The 14,965-nt window shown below is 39.2% G+C and overlaps 1 long non-coding RNA gene across 1 annotated transcript; it reads left to right on the top strand.

Moving 5' to 3' along the window:
• The first annotated feature begins 9,442 nt into the window (after positions 1-9,442).
• Positions 9,443-10,178, top strand: LOC121697274. Its single transcript, XR_006026417.1, has 2 exons — positions 9,443-9,658; positions 9,756-10,178. It is a non-coding gene; the product is annotated as an uncharacterized LOC121697274 (long non-coding RNA).
• The last annotated feature ends 4,787 nt before the right edge of the window (positions 10,179-14,965 follow it).

The following is a 14,965-nucleotide window of genomic DNA, read 5'->3' as shown; positions in this document are numbered from 1 at the left end:
TTATGAGAAAGGAAACTGGGAAAATAAAGCCAGGGCATGAAAGAAAGTAAGCAAGCAACCAGAGAAAGATAAAGACAACCCTTCAGGGCCAGACATTTCTCTCTCTCTCTCTCTCTCTCTGCCTGATTAACCTCAGTGTTGGGTTAGTGACAGGACGCCTGCCACATTCACAAAGAGGATTTTAGTATTAAAGTAAAGTAGCACTATGCTGTGCAATGAGAATGTGTGTAAGTGGGAGTGCACATGTATTAATTTATCTGTGTGTAGATGAGAAATAATCCTCTCACTTCCATTTATATGGAAGACATGTCAGTGGACTCCAGTTCTGCACGACATCAGTCAATTCCAGCTTAGTGTATTTGAGTTGCGGATCTTAGACAGCTCAGATGAAGGCAACTAGTAGACTTATGGGTTTCCAGAGGCTAGTCATGAATTGGCATCTGTTCAACAGACAAAAGACATTACGCACAGTCATGATCTGTGTCTGTAAACCAAATAAAAGGCACAAGGTGTGCAACAAGATCCGTGGTTAGACTTTGTAAACTTCAATACATGATTAATAACATGTTGTGACAGGTCTGCCAAATCTTTCATAACAAACACAAGGATTACAAGGATATCACTGACACGGGTGGCATGTTTCAGTCTTGCTCAGTGGGGATTTATGTGAACATGTGGATGGGTCACCTTCATTCGGTCACTGTTCTTAGATCAGATATACTGATGTGGGCTTGTAAACCATTCACTTAATGACAAAGAATACATATCTTTTAAAGGAATCCTGTGCAAGTTTTTAAGCCTGCCTTACTAACAGGTGGTAGCGTACGGTAGGAACTGGGCTAGCATGCAGTAGCCAGAAAAGTTGTGGGTTCAATTCCCAGCTTCCACCGTTGTGCCCTTGAGCAAGACACTTAACCCCAAGTTGCTCCAGGGACAATGGCCCTTGTAATTGACATATGTAAGTCACTTTGGATAATAAAAAGTGTCTGCTAAATTAATACTGTAAATGTAAATAAAGTAATTTTTATGGTAAACTAATGTGTAATATGGGGAAAGGCGCGCCTTACCAGCTGAACCCTACCCATCTACGGAGAAACAGCAAATTGCAAATTGCTTTACGACAAATGTGCAGTAGCAAACTATGAAATCATGTAATATTATCATGTTCTAAAATCATCAACATCACTGCACGATAAGGCAACTCTAAAAAGCCAACTGCATCTTAGAAGACTCTACCCATGTCCTACATAGAGTTTTTTAATGGCTGCCCTCTGGCAGGCGTCTGCGTTGTCCTCTGGCTAGGACTAACAGGAGGAAGGCTACCTATGCTCCCAGCCCCCTCCTCCTCCATCTCGGACTAACCCCCCCCCCCCCCTCCCCCTTACACTCCTCTCTGTCCTGTTTTTTCTTTGTCTGTCCTGTTCTTTCTTTTGTCCTGTCTTATATGTTGTGTTATGTCTTATATGTCACTCCAAGATTTTGGGAGGATAGTATTCAGGATTTTGCTAGGGGACAGTGTCCAGAATGTTGCTAGGATGGTATCAGAATCTTAAGTTGGTGAAATTTCACCAGAGAGGGTTGAAATGGAACATAAATCAAGGATTTTTGAGCATACCATGTGAAGAGTTTTCCTAGATCGCATCACAAACTCCCCAACTGTAGGGGCAAGCCCAGTAGTGAAAAGAACCCAGAAATGACATTGGATGAATACATTTACATTCAAAACCTGCTGAACATGTCATTCCTGTTATTCTTTTGAGGCCTACACCACCAGCATTTCTTTGGGTTCATAATAATATAATGAAAATGTAACCACAACTTTAAATATGTTTTGGAACTTTGAAACTGGTATCACTGCACTGTGGTGAAACACATCAAAGCTGTTATTCATATGGATAAAAATGTACATGTAAATGTACAACATTTGCATTTCATGGGTTGAAAATGGCTCAGCACACCATTATCTATTTAAATCAACCTGCACCTCACAAGACCAGAGCCAGCATTTGGTACCTCTCTCAGAGTGACCTCACCCTCCTGCACACTCTGCACACATTTTTTCAGAATTGTGCTGCTTGAGTGAAGTTGCTCTTTAAATTACCTGTAATACTTTTTGCTGATGATCTTCTGCTGCCACCTTGTGGTGTGCTCTGTCAATTGTCAAATTATGATTATAATTCCTCAGAATTAGAATGCATTGTAATTGGGTCCATCTGTACATCCGTATGTGTGTGTCCGCTCAGATCATTTCAAAAGTACTGGTTCTACTTTTTATACAAGACAGAAGGTAACCGTGGTCATCCTACAAGATCATCTGAACCTGGCTCAAAATGCAGATGTGGGCATTCGGTTTCACTTTGGCTTATATGACGTGGCAGTGATGAGTAAAAAGAGGCATAACAAAAATCTTTTAACTTTAAAGAGCAAGCAAGCAAGCAACAATTACTATTTAATTCTTTGCAAAAATTCCATATGCTGATAAAATAACTTTTAGTCTCCCCCTATAAAATCGTAAAAACGTTGGAGAATACAAAGCAGGGGATATAAGGGCATTCGTCTTTACAGAATATCTCCGGGTCATCCAGATTCCTAGGTCCTTTTTTGTGCATTCTCCTCTTGCACTCACCCCACTGGTTTTCTTTTGAGTTCAGATCAGGGAACTGATAACCATGGCAGAAACACCATTAAACCATAGCAGAAACGTGGCTCTGTAAAATCATTACTGTGTTGATCTGGACACACCTTTTGGATTACTGACCTGCTGGATGATCCAATACGGTGTCTTGGCAGAGGCATCCAGATTTAGAGCAGCACTGAAGAAGATTTGCTCTTGGGATCCCCCTACAGTTGAAAAGCATAATAATAGCCTAAATGAACTAAATATGTGTCTTTTTTGGAAATATTTGAAGGTAAAAAAAAACTCTTTATGGTGCCTTTAAAATGCCCAGGTATTCCACAGAGCTCATAATATCATGTCACAGAACCTAAGTTCCCACTTCCCAGGGCCATTGGATGAAAAACAGACACAGAACAGATCACTCTATTTATACTTAGACATGTTTTTTTTTTTGTAGTTTTGCATTTTTGTGCTGTAAATGTTTGCACATTTCAAGACAAAAAGATTAAAGAAATAAACAAACATGTGTCCCTGAAAATGATCTGGCATCCTGTGTCTACACCAGAACTGGCTCTCCTGATGTAATTGTCTCCACCTTCCTGAGCTTAGCTGGCAGTAACATATAAGGATGTTGCTTTATAGGTATTGCATCACCTGTCTCCACATCATGAATGGCAACATTTGTATGACCTCAAATGTCTTTGAACAAATCTGCAAAATCTAGTACATTTCCACGTAGATGGCAACATTTGTATGATCTGGAACGTCTTTGAACAAATCTGCAAAATCCTGTACTAAAGGAGTCATGTCAGATTGCTGACCAATAAATAGGGAAAAGTTACTCAGGTCTTCAGAGTTAGAGAAGAGAATGGGTCCTCCACAATGGGCAGAGGACTCAATGAAGCCAATGGAATAATCTGGTTGGGTTTCCCACCAAACCAATCTGGCAGGCATGACAAGATCCACAAAGAGCTACCACCTATGTAAGTAAGGCCGATAGAAGTGCCTGAGAATCTTGGCTTGGGTCTTCCTGATGTCCAGGTTACCAGTCACTGGAGTCGCATGCACCTGTCACGGTACTTGAAACTCAAGCCACAGGATGATGGGAACTACACTGACCTCTCTAAAGGCCAACAAGACTTCATATGCCCTGGTTTCTTATGGTAGTGGCATGTTATCTCAACAGAGTGACTAGAGGCTTAAAAAGGCTTTGCCTGCAGGAGTAAGACTGAGACTGACTAGGTTTTCCCCATCTACACACAGTTTTCTTTCTGTATCTGAGGGCTTGCTTTTCCAGGGACCATGGTGGGCCAAAACATAGTTGTTCGCTATCTCATTTGGTTGCCTTCCGCTACCCTGCCACCTTGTTGTTCATTTAATTGAACCTCAGTGGGACGGGACACGCTTGCTTTGAACTGTTCCAATATTATCAGCTGCCGCAACTCTTGAAAACTATATGGACCCCACAAACACACAGCCACTCATCAAACACCAGCTCATGTTGCCTCCTGGCAAAGTCAACATCTGATCTGACCCAGTGATAATTCAGAATGTCTAAACTGCTCCCTGTAAGCTTCCGGTACCAGGTTATATGCCAGGAGGGCAGCCTTCTTGACCGTCTCATAGTCACTGCTGTCAACAAAGCCCAAATTAAGTGTATGCCTATTGGGCCTTCTAAGAATTAGTCTAACCCATTCATCTCTAGGCCATGACTATTCTGCTACAATGCAATCAAATGCCTTAAAGTAAGTGTCTTTGTAAACTTCTATCAAACCTACCTACCTAAACTTCTATTATGCTCTCTCTGGCACTGATGGTCCTGCATCTATGTGTATTCTATTAGCCTAATAAACTTACTGAACACAGGACGCCACAGGACACAAGATATACAATCTCGGGTGAACCCCCACTTTTTACATTATCAGATCCTCTCCAATACCTGCAAAGATGAAACAAAACAAAGGTGATCTGAAACTAACATACATACATATAAGTAAAAGGACTGTTTAGGGTTTAAACTAATTGTTAACTAAGTATGAAGGTATATTTGGTGCAAAACTCCTGAGCACTTGTGGCAAAAGATTTTGAGCCAAAAGTCACAGATCTGTATCAGGGCAATTCCACAGAAAATGGACTTTTTGTCACATTCATAATGCCAGTGAAATGCCTTGGCATTTGTATGATGTGAATGAAAAATGTTTGTGCATTTGTTCTCATTTACATTCTTCAGCCAAAAATAGCAAATGCTCAAAATTCATGTAATCATTCACATCATACTATACCATCACATTTTATTGGCGTTATGGATGTTGCAAAAAATTGAATTTTCCATGGAATTGCCCATCAGTAAATTTGTCACTGTCACAGAGGGTTTTCACAAATCCTTCTATCTGTTGTGTAAGACTTCCAAAGAACAACTTACTCATAGAACTTCATCAAAACAACTATTTTTACGGAAAAAAACATAGCAGCTGTGTTGCTGCAATCATTACAAAACAACATGTAAATTAAAAATGTTAAACTTGGATAATCAACTTTGTTTTTTCTGCTATATTGCCATGACCATTATGCTGTAAAAACAAGTTATTTCATTTAGATTTCCATCGTAGATTTACAATAAGCAACATATTTCACTGTAAAAGCCTCATTATAGAACTATTTTTGATAGTAAAAGCAACATCTGAATATTGCAAGTCTATGTAAAAGCATAAAATCCTTTAACAGTTGAGGATTATCATTTTAATTCATGTGTACAGATGAGATGGCACCCCTTTTCACCCATAAAACAAGCAAATTGTGTCTATTTGCTCCCATCCACATTCACATTTAACTTGAAAAACTTTACTCAGGACATGAAGAACCATTGCTGCTTAGCTTTGCTTATTTGTCACCTAGCTAGCCGATGAAATGTTAGATGTTTGAGTCAGTCCATGTCTCAACGTCAAGTGATGCAAAATCCAAAATTGAGTTACCCACCTGCCAGAAAACATGGGATAATGGACCTGGCCACAACTTCAGAATACAAATGGCATGCTTAAATGTTGTATGATGGGGCCATATGGAAAATGTTCTATCCCAAAAGGGATCCTTGGAACCAAACTAATTGAAAACCCCTGTTCTACAAATGGGACAAAACTTGTCCAGCAGTTCTAACTGCTATACCAGGCTTAACTAGATGTACCGCATAGCGGTACAAAATATGACCGCCGCTCAGTCCTGTACATCCGTTCCGCGAAAATAAATCACACTTCAATTTGTCTCCATATTTTACTCCATCCCCCACTCTTGAAACTTTTGTGTATGCTTGTTTGGCATGCCTGAGTGTGTGTGTGCGGCTGCACAGAAAGTACCCTACTGGTGCTGAAAAGGTGAATAGATTGTAGAATAGCCAAAGAAGATGTAGAATTGTTATAAAACCTTTAAAATCTCTAAACAATCTCAAGTAGGGCAGTTCATCACAGTTCATTCATTGCAACTGGATTGATGAAAGGTCACTTACACCTGTAGGCTACATTGTATTTGGGAAAAGCAAAAGGTATCAGCATAATGTTATTTATTTATTTATTTATTTATTTATTTTTTATGTATTTTTAAACAAAAACATCTCTGTCAGTTCCATGCCGTTTTCAACAGCTATCAAAAACAAAGGTCATTTTTGGATGGATGGATTTTTTGTGAATGTTTCTTCTTCTACATAAGATTTTAGTCATCTTTAGTTCATGTAATACTTTATTGTCAATGCACAAATTAAGTAACAGTAGTCTGAAACGTTATTGTTAATGCACAAATTAAGTAACAGTAGCCTAGTCTGAAACGAAATGCTGTTTTACATCTAACCAGTGGTGCAAATAACTGACATGTCCAAATGGGCCTTGATGAAATGCGTCGCTAGACTGTTCATACACATTTTAACGGGCCAAAGTTGAAGAGCTTTTGTCCGTTATTGTTAGTGCAAATATAGGCTGATTCATGTTCCCTTGCATTGTTTAACTAAGGTCCATGGCTAGTCTGGCTTTCATCAGACCAAGCTCAATCTTTTAAGATGCGTCGCTAGACTGTTCATACACATTTTAACGGGCCAAAGTTGAAGAGCTTTTGTCCGTTATTGTTAGTGCAAATATAGGCTGATTCATGTTCCCTTGCATTGTTTAACTGAGGTCCATGGCTAGTCTGGCTTTCATCAGACCAAGCTCAATCTTTTAAGAAATCAAAAAATAAATAGCGGGCAGATCAGGCTGGGTTCACCCAGCCTAGTCCATAGGCACCCGATATTGTTTAATTTTCCGATTGAGATATACACGCTCTGGCTATTCTAAATGCAAAAATGCATCAGGGAGTTATGACAAAACGGTAACTAACAAACTAGATCCTAATAGAAAGCTTCCCTAAGCTACAGGTAGGATTATAAGGTAGGCCTATTTACAACATAAATTGTCAATAGGCTATGCTGGCGACACAAATAAAATCTCCTTTGGAAACCAATGGCTTACGCCTTACAGTATCAAGCGGACTTAAACTGTCATATCGTGGCGAAAAGTTGTAATAACATTCACGCAGCTCCATGAGTCAAGGAAAGCGCGAATGAAGTAGCCACTTCTAAATGGGATCCACTACACAGTAGCTTAAGGTGTTTTGCTAAAGCAGCCATAATGAAATGAAGGTGTCATTGTTTGGATACTTCACACACACGTGCTTTTTAATTTCAGACTACAACTACCAAGCTGTAATCAAAGCACATCGATTCCCCTCTCACACCCTGCACGCACTTAAAACAAAATAAACAGGCGTCTCAGTCTCACACATGTATAGGCAAAACTGTATCAGACTGGTGTAACGTTGGTAAATCTTCCATTGCACAGAATGATTTTGTAGCACGTGCAATAAATGACAGTCGAAAGATACAAACAGTGCTGCTATACATTTGCTTGGTATAACCGCATGTATAGTTTTCTACAAATGCAATAAATCAAATGCCTCCATCACTCAACCAACGCTAACGGTAACATTACCTAGGTCCTTATTGATATTACAAGATTAACGTACCTGCAGTAAAAACCAAGCATGTCCGATAAACATCCTCAGATTTATTTCGGCTTCAAGAAGAAATGGGAATTACACTTCATGTGAACATCGTCCTATCCTTATTAGATGTTCGCTGCGGTAAATTACAGTCCTTGTATGAAGAGTCCATTGTTTTTTCCAACCCACTTTTAACTTCCAACAAAATTACGTCTCACTGCAACGATGCGCCATCTAGTGGACAAACGACTACTTCTCGCCAATACTGAAAATGCAGCCATGATGATGATGATGAATATTTATTTTGGCTTTCTTTTAATCCTACTGATTTTCATTTTTTACCGGGGGGGGGGGGGGGGGGGCAAATCACAAATGAGTGATTATGAGCCAGGTTGATGTGGACCCTTGAGACCAACATACCATAAAAGATTCACAGAGAACTGTATCTGCCCTACCCTCCTTTCGGGGGGTCCAGTCCAGCGGGGGGGCTGCAGATGAAAACGAAAAATGACGGTTCCATGCTATCCATGTGGGGGTACATGCCCACCAAGTTTTGTGTACCCCGGTCTTTCAGTGTCCCGGGAATCCTTGTTGGTGTACGTCACTAAATGTACACATAAATTATTTTATTGTAAGGCCCCCCATGAACGAAAGTACACAAAACTTGGCATGCATTCAGAGGGTGTCATAATGATCCTACACTTTTAATTTCGTGCAGTTTTGACCTTGTCAGCCAGAGATATTGAGATGAAAACACCAAATATTTTGCTTTTTAATTTTTAACTAGGTGGCGCTATACATGAAATAAGTGGTAATGGGATGGGTTGACATGCCCCCTTAAGACCAACATACATAAAAAAGGTGGACCTCCTAGGCCCTACGGTTCTCGAGATATTCACAGAAAACTGTCTCCGGCCACCTACAGGCCAGTTGGTGTATAGTAACATAAATTAATTTATTGTGTGGCCCCCCATGAACGGAATTCCACGAAACTTGGCGTGCATACAGAGGGTGTCATAATGATCCTACACTTCCAATTTCGTGCAGTTTTGACTATGTTAGGTCACAGATACCTTCAATTACAACACCTCATTTTTACTTTTTTGTGTTTAACTAGGTGGCGCTATACATGAAATGAGTGGTTATGGAATGGGTTGACATGGCCCCTTGAGATCAACATACAAAAAAAAAATGGTCCTCCTAAACCCTACGGTTTTCGAGATATTCACAGAAAACTGTGTCTGCCCTACCCTCCTTTCGGGGGGTCCAGTCCAGCGGGGGGGCTACAGATCAAAACGAAAAACGATGGTTCCATGCTATCCATGTGGGGTTACATGCCCACCAAGTTTCGTGTACCCCAGTCTTTCAGTGTCCCGGGACTCATTGACGGAAATTTGGGCATGCGAAAAAGAAAAAAAAAAAAAAAAAAAAAAAAAAAAAAAAAAAAAATCTGACTAAACCTATATGACCGCCGCTTCGCTGCGCGGCGGTCATAATAATAATCCTTGTTGTAAATGTTGTTAATGATTAAAAACCTAGTAGAATGTATTCAATAGGCTATAAGCCTAATACTTATCCTCAAACGGCAGTAGTTTTACACACACACACACACACACACACACACACACACACACATTTTGCTTTTATTTTTAACTAAACGCAAGAATTACAGATCCATTTTAAAATAGTTATATGCTAGCCTAGGTTACTTGAAGACAAAATGTACCCTGTATAATTGTATGGTTAAGGTGAGGTCCCTTCGAAGGAACGCAGCTACTGTACAGCAGGATTCGGAATTTCCCGGGACTGAGGTGACGCATCGAAAGTAGCCTAGACAAGCCTACTCGATAATGTGACTTCCAAGGAAGGTTGAGTCTTTGGCTGTCTGTTGAAACGTGGGGAACTTATCAGGACATAGACGCGGATACATTAAATGAATTCAGGCGAACTGCTATATGAAGAGGGAGACTGAAGAAGATAACCCTGTTTCCTGTATGAACACATGCTTGATAGCGTCACGAGGTAGGCTATGTCTTTCTTTTTCACGAGTTGGAAAAATGAATAGTGCTCAAGTCTACACGGAGACAAAATATTTTATTTATTGTGTTGTTTGTTTCAGTCTTATCGAAGACAGCACTGACCATGACTGGAGTTTTCAAGTTGTTCGCCGCGACATTCTTGGCTGTTGCAGCAACTCTCTTCAGGATGGTGGACTGCGTTGGAGGTCTGATGTACGTTCAGGGGCCTCTTAGTACGTCGTACAGCTACCAGACTGTGACAGATGTGTATGAAGTCCCATCTGAAGAACAGCATTTGAACATCAGGATCAGTCAACGATGATAATGCAGACAAAACAGGACTATGGCCCCTGGCTCACACAGTGGTTTTGGGCTTAGAACAATTATGCACTAGCTGACTAAGTAGGGCATTTCAAGAGAGAAAGAGCCATAGATATGAAATCAGTACATTATTTGTACTTGTTTGCTCATAAGTGAGTAAAGAAGTAGATCATCAAACAACACTTGATACCAATGCAGAAAAACGATAATGACAATGACAGCCCCCCACAAGGTCTCATTCCAACAAATCTGGCACACTGCCTAATATGAGTTTCCTTCAAGCAACATTGTTATTACAGTTCTTTTTTTAGAATGAAAGACTTTGAAGCAAACTGATGGATGGATACACAGGTCAAGGTTTGTGAAAGCCCACAAATATTTATATGTGCTGAATGTGTGACAAGCATATTTGTGATTGAGTATTTCTGTGACAAGTAGGCTATATGATATGACATAAGTATTCGTTATGGACAAAGACATCTGCCAAATCCATAACCATAACCATGATAAGTAGGCATATGTGATAAGTAAGTAGAACAAGTCCTGCCATTACTCATCAACAATGTTTTTTTTGGTCAACTGATTGTTTTGAACCTGTTTTGTTAATGCATGGCTTAACAGTCATCATCTTTGTTAAGAAGTAGCCTAAACAGTGTGCTTAATCAATATCAGTAGTGACTTAAAATAAATGTAAAACAAGGCAAGTGTTTACTTGAAACCTCATCATCAACATCAACATCATCAACAATTAAAAATGAATGCATTCAACTTTTGCTATAATTCTAAACTGTGAAATTGTGGTTGAAATATTTTAGAAATATTTTTTCTGAAACATTTTGTTGAAACAACGTTTTGTTGGTGGCTCTGCACTGACCGGAACATGGCCATGTGGTTGCAACACAAGATTGAACACATATTGAACAAATGGGTTTAGGCTAGAAGATCTCTCCCTCAACACACATTTATCATACTGACTCATACATTGGCACCCATCAATTCACTAGTTCACTTCCACAAAAAGAAGGCCATATAGTATCCCCTAGACATTAAACAACAACAACTTGCACTTAGATAGCACTTACAGTGAAGGGGGAACTTCACCACCAATGTGTATCCCGTGATGCATGGCAGCCATTATGTGCCAGAAGCCACACACCACACACCAGCTTGAGGTGGAGAGTGAGAGGATGAATGATTGAGCCAATCACGTACACTGGGGGAACATTAGGGGACCAGACTGAATGAGCCATGTCAGGAATTTAGCCAGGACACTGGGAACCTACTCTTTGCAATAAGTGCCATGGGATTCATATCTCTTAAGTCTGAAGATTAATAAATACTCTCTACTGTTTAAACTTCACCTGAAGTTATGTCCTTTTTTATGTTGTGGTATATGGCTGGCCCATAACATCCTTGACCTTTGATTATTATCCATCCATATTGGCCTTATGACCTTTCACTAATGACACATTAACCTATTTCTTTGGAAGATGTTTATTTCCTCAAACCATTTGACAGCTAGGAAATCAACTAGGAAGATAGCTCATGACTAAACTCCTGTGTGTAAGTCTACTTCAAAATATTGGCAAATGTTGAGGGACACACAGTGAGTCACAGAGATGGCCCAACTCATTTGTCAGCTGTGGGTTTAATATGGCTCTCAGAAGCCAACACTTATTTAAACCCCTCGCTTACTACAGTTAGCTATAGCTACCCCATTAATATGATGCTTTGCTAGACAGTCACAGCAGCTTGTGTGCTGCTGATAATCAATAAAAACAATTAATCAAATTAGTTAGTGACAGCTACAGGCTAAATGCAGGTATTTAAATTAAATTAAATTCAAAGTTATTAAGGGGTGATTATTCAACTTGGTGCCCTTTTGGCCTTGTGAACTTCTGGAAAAAAATATGTTCCAATCACACTTATGTAGTAGAAAAGTAGAGACCGCACTCAGGGGCTGAGAGATATACAAAACTGATTGGTGCGGGAACCTAAAAGAGGCGTCCACGCCTGGTGACGTGTTTCTAAATTGAGACACTGATGATGGGCTAGGCCCGAAACATTTGTCTATTTTTGTATTTCATGGCCTGTAATGCTTTCTCGGCACTTTGAATACATTTATCTTGGAATTACGCACCGGGCGTAACAAAGTGATTAGACGAAAGTCGCAGATGCCACCTCTACCTACCCAAATCACACTTTTCACAGTCTCATGAGATTATGTGTACTGTAGTTTTAAGACCCAGAGGGCACACTAATATCACAAGATATTTTTTTTCCTGACATGCACTGAACAAATGTCATTTCCACCACGTCTAAGTATACATCTATAATTTAAAAATATTATGACACGTCACTCAATAATACTAGACCATTTTCATACCAGGTTTGAACCCATTTACAATTATCATACATTTGTATGCATTATAAGACATCCACCACAATCTGAAATATCATACTGGCATGGGTAGACATGTTTTGAAAATAAATAACCTGTATTATTACATCAAGTAGGAGATGAGCTTATAAACTGCGGAGAAGTTTTTTATGTGTGCTGTGATGTACATGACAATGAATGAAAGTGAATGTAAAAAACCCACCCGCCTCCACACTAATTACTTTACTAACAAAACCAAGAAATTCTTCAGTCATTCCTCTTTGTTGCTGTGGTTGTTTATGATCTGATCAGCAACATAACACAAATCGCAAGCCCTTGATGCTGGCATCCACCAATATCCACAAGTTCTTCAGTCAATTGTCTTCATTGCTGTGGCCATTTGTGATCCAATCAGAAACGTATCTCGCCTGGCCAAACCCTTCGTTCATTTTCATTTCACTGAGATACTAGTCTGTCATCCGACAAAACACAAACACTTGATGAGAGCACCAACAAATAACAAGTACCTGCAAATTCTTCTGTCATTTCCCTTCATTACTGTGGGCTTTTATGATGTGATCAGCAACTTAACCAGACAAACCAAAAGTCATTGATGCAGGCACCCAGAAAATACAAATACCAAATAATTCTTCAGTCAGTCTTCTTTGTTTCTGTGCCCAATTATGATCAGATCCACAACATAACCAAACAAAACACAAACTCTTGTGCGGGCACCCAAATACCATTATCTAACAACAAATTCTTTGGTCATTCCTCCTTGTTGCTTTGGCCGTTTATGATCCAGTCAGCAATATACCCAACAAACATGCAAGCCCTTGATGTGGGCACCAACAACTTCCCCCCTGAAACACATGGTAACATTTCAGAGTCAGTCAGATTCAGGTTAGAACATGACCTCTGCTATAGCCATAGATCTCTGAAGTTTCCCTACAAAAAAAGCCATCCCACATATTTGGAGATCCAGTATCTTGAGATTTTTTCCTATGGGAAAATAACATGGGGATTATCGCACCTGTTAAACTCTCGCGGGGACGGAGAAATCGGAAATGCGTTTCAGATCCTTTCAGTGGCCGTCCTCGAAAACCAAAAACCAACAGAGCATGTTGTGGCTGACTTTGCTACAAAGCCTCTCCTCTTGTGATTAAAATATTACAAGGGAATAATGTATATCTAGTCTAAAAATATATATATGACTTTCTACCTGACTTTGTACAAAAATACTGTAGAAATGTTGTATTGTCTTTTCCACCACAAAGGGCAGTGTGGTGGCAATGATATTTCTACAGTATTTTCTGAATAAATACAGATTAGCTTTGAGCCAATAGTTAACATTGCATGCAAAATACACATATTTAACTTTAAATGTTTATTGTTTTACAAATTCCTAGGCACATCATGTTTGGAAATGACATACAATAAAAAACATTATCTGACCAAGCAATATTTAGCTTGGAATTTCTTCAATAGTTTCTGATGAAAATTGAAATCTCCTCCATAGCAGACTGATGTCATTGTACATTTTCATAGAAACTACCTAAACAGCCTTACAAAGGCATTTAAAGAGACATTACAGTATGGTGGAAATGATTTTTTACTTACTCATTTGACTTACTTACTCATTTGCACTATCACCATGACCACTATCACCATTGCACTACCACCATGACACTCATTCACACAGAGCACCTTAGAGCACCTTACCATACCTTACTATGCACAGAGAATCACAGGCTCAGTCCCTGCCTCAGTCATTGCAAGCTCCTCTGATTTATTAATCACCACTATATGGATACTGTTTTGAGAATTGATTTAGATTAAGTGTTAGTATAATTTGTATTTTTGTAATTTGTATTTTAGTATATTTTTATATATCGTATTAAGTGTTAGTATAATTTGTATTTTAGTATATTTAGCATATTCTTTATCTTCTACTGTCCTTACTGCTTAGTTGTGTTTTTATATTATATACTTTAATTACTCTTTCTGCTGTTAAAGAATGTGTTTGTGTTGTATGTATGCTGCTCCTGAGACCTTGAATTTCCCCTGGAGATCAATAAAGTGTAAGAGGGTAAGAGGGTTAAGTCTTATGACGTCATTTTCTATATTTTTGATATGTTGCTGAGTAGATCATAAACAGCAAAGAAAAGTGATTGATAATGACTGACTGACTATTATTGTGTTACATGCTTCAAATGTAAAGCACTTTGAGCTGCATTCTGTGTATGAAAGGTGCTATACAAATAAAGCTTATTATTATTATTATTATTAAAGTATCTATCTATCTATCTATCTATCTATTTTTTGCACTCCAAGTGGATACCATTCATGTCCAGAGTTCAGGTGATTTAGAGAAGAAGAGAATAGAACAACATTCAAATGCACTACACCTCAACTGGTGCCCTTTTAAGCTATGATGTACGGAAGCGTATTGCTGCTAGCCTAGAAATCTAGACGCACCCTAGCGGCGGCAAATTAATTTGCTCAGCCTGTACGTCTAGTATCAAACCATAGGGATTTCTATTGGCTAACACCGTGAATGTTATTCAATCACAGCGCTCTATTTTGTTAGAGTCTTAAGGCGGGCTTAAC

This window comes from Alosa sapidissima, chromosome 22, assembly GCF_018492685.1.
Source record: "Alosa sapidissima isolate fAloSap1 chromosome 22, fAloSap1.pri, whole genome shotgun sequence".
Taxonomy (NCBI): Eukaryota; Metazoa; Chordata; class Actinopteri; order Clupeiformes; family Clupeidae; genus Alosa; species Alosa sapidissima.
The sequence above is the reverse complement of the archived record's forward strand: the minus strand, read 5'-3'. Positions and strand labels throughout refer to the sequence as shown.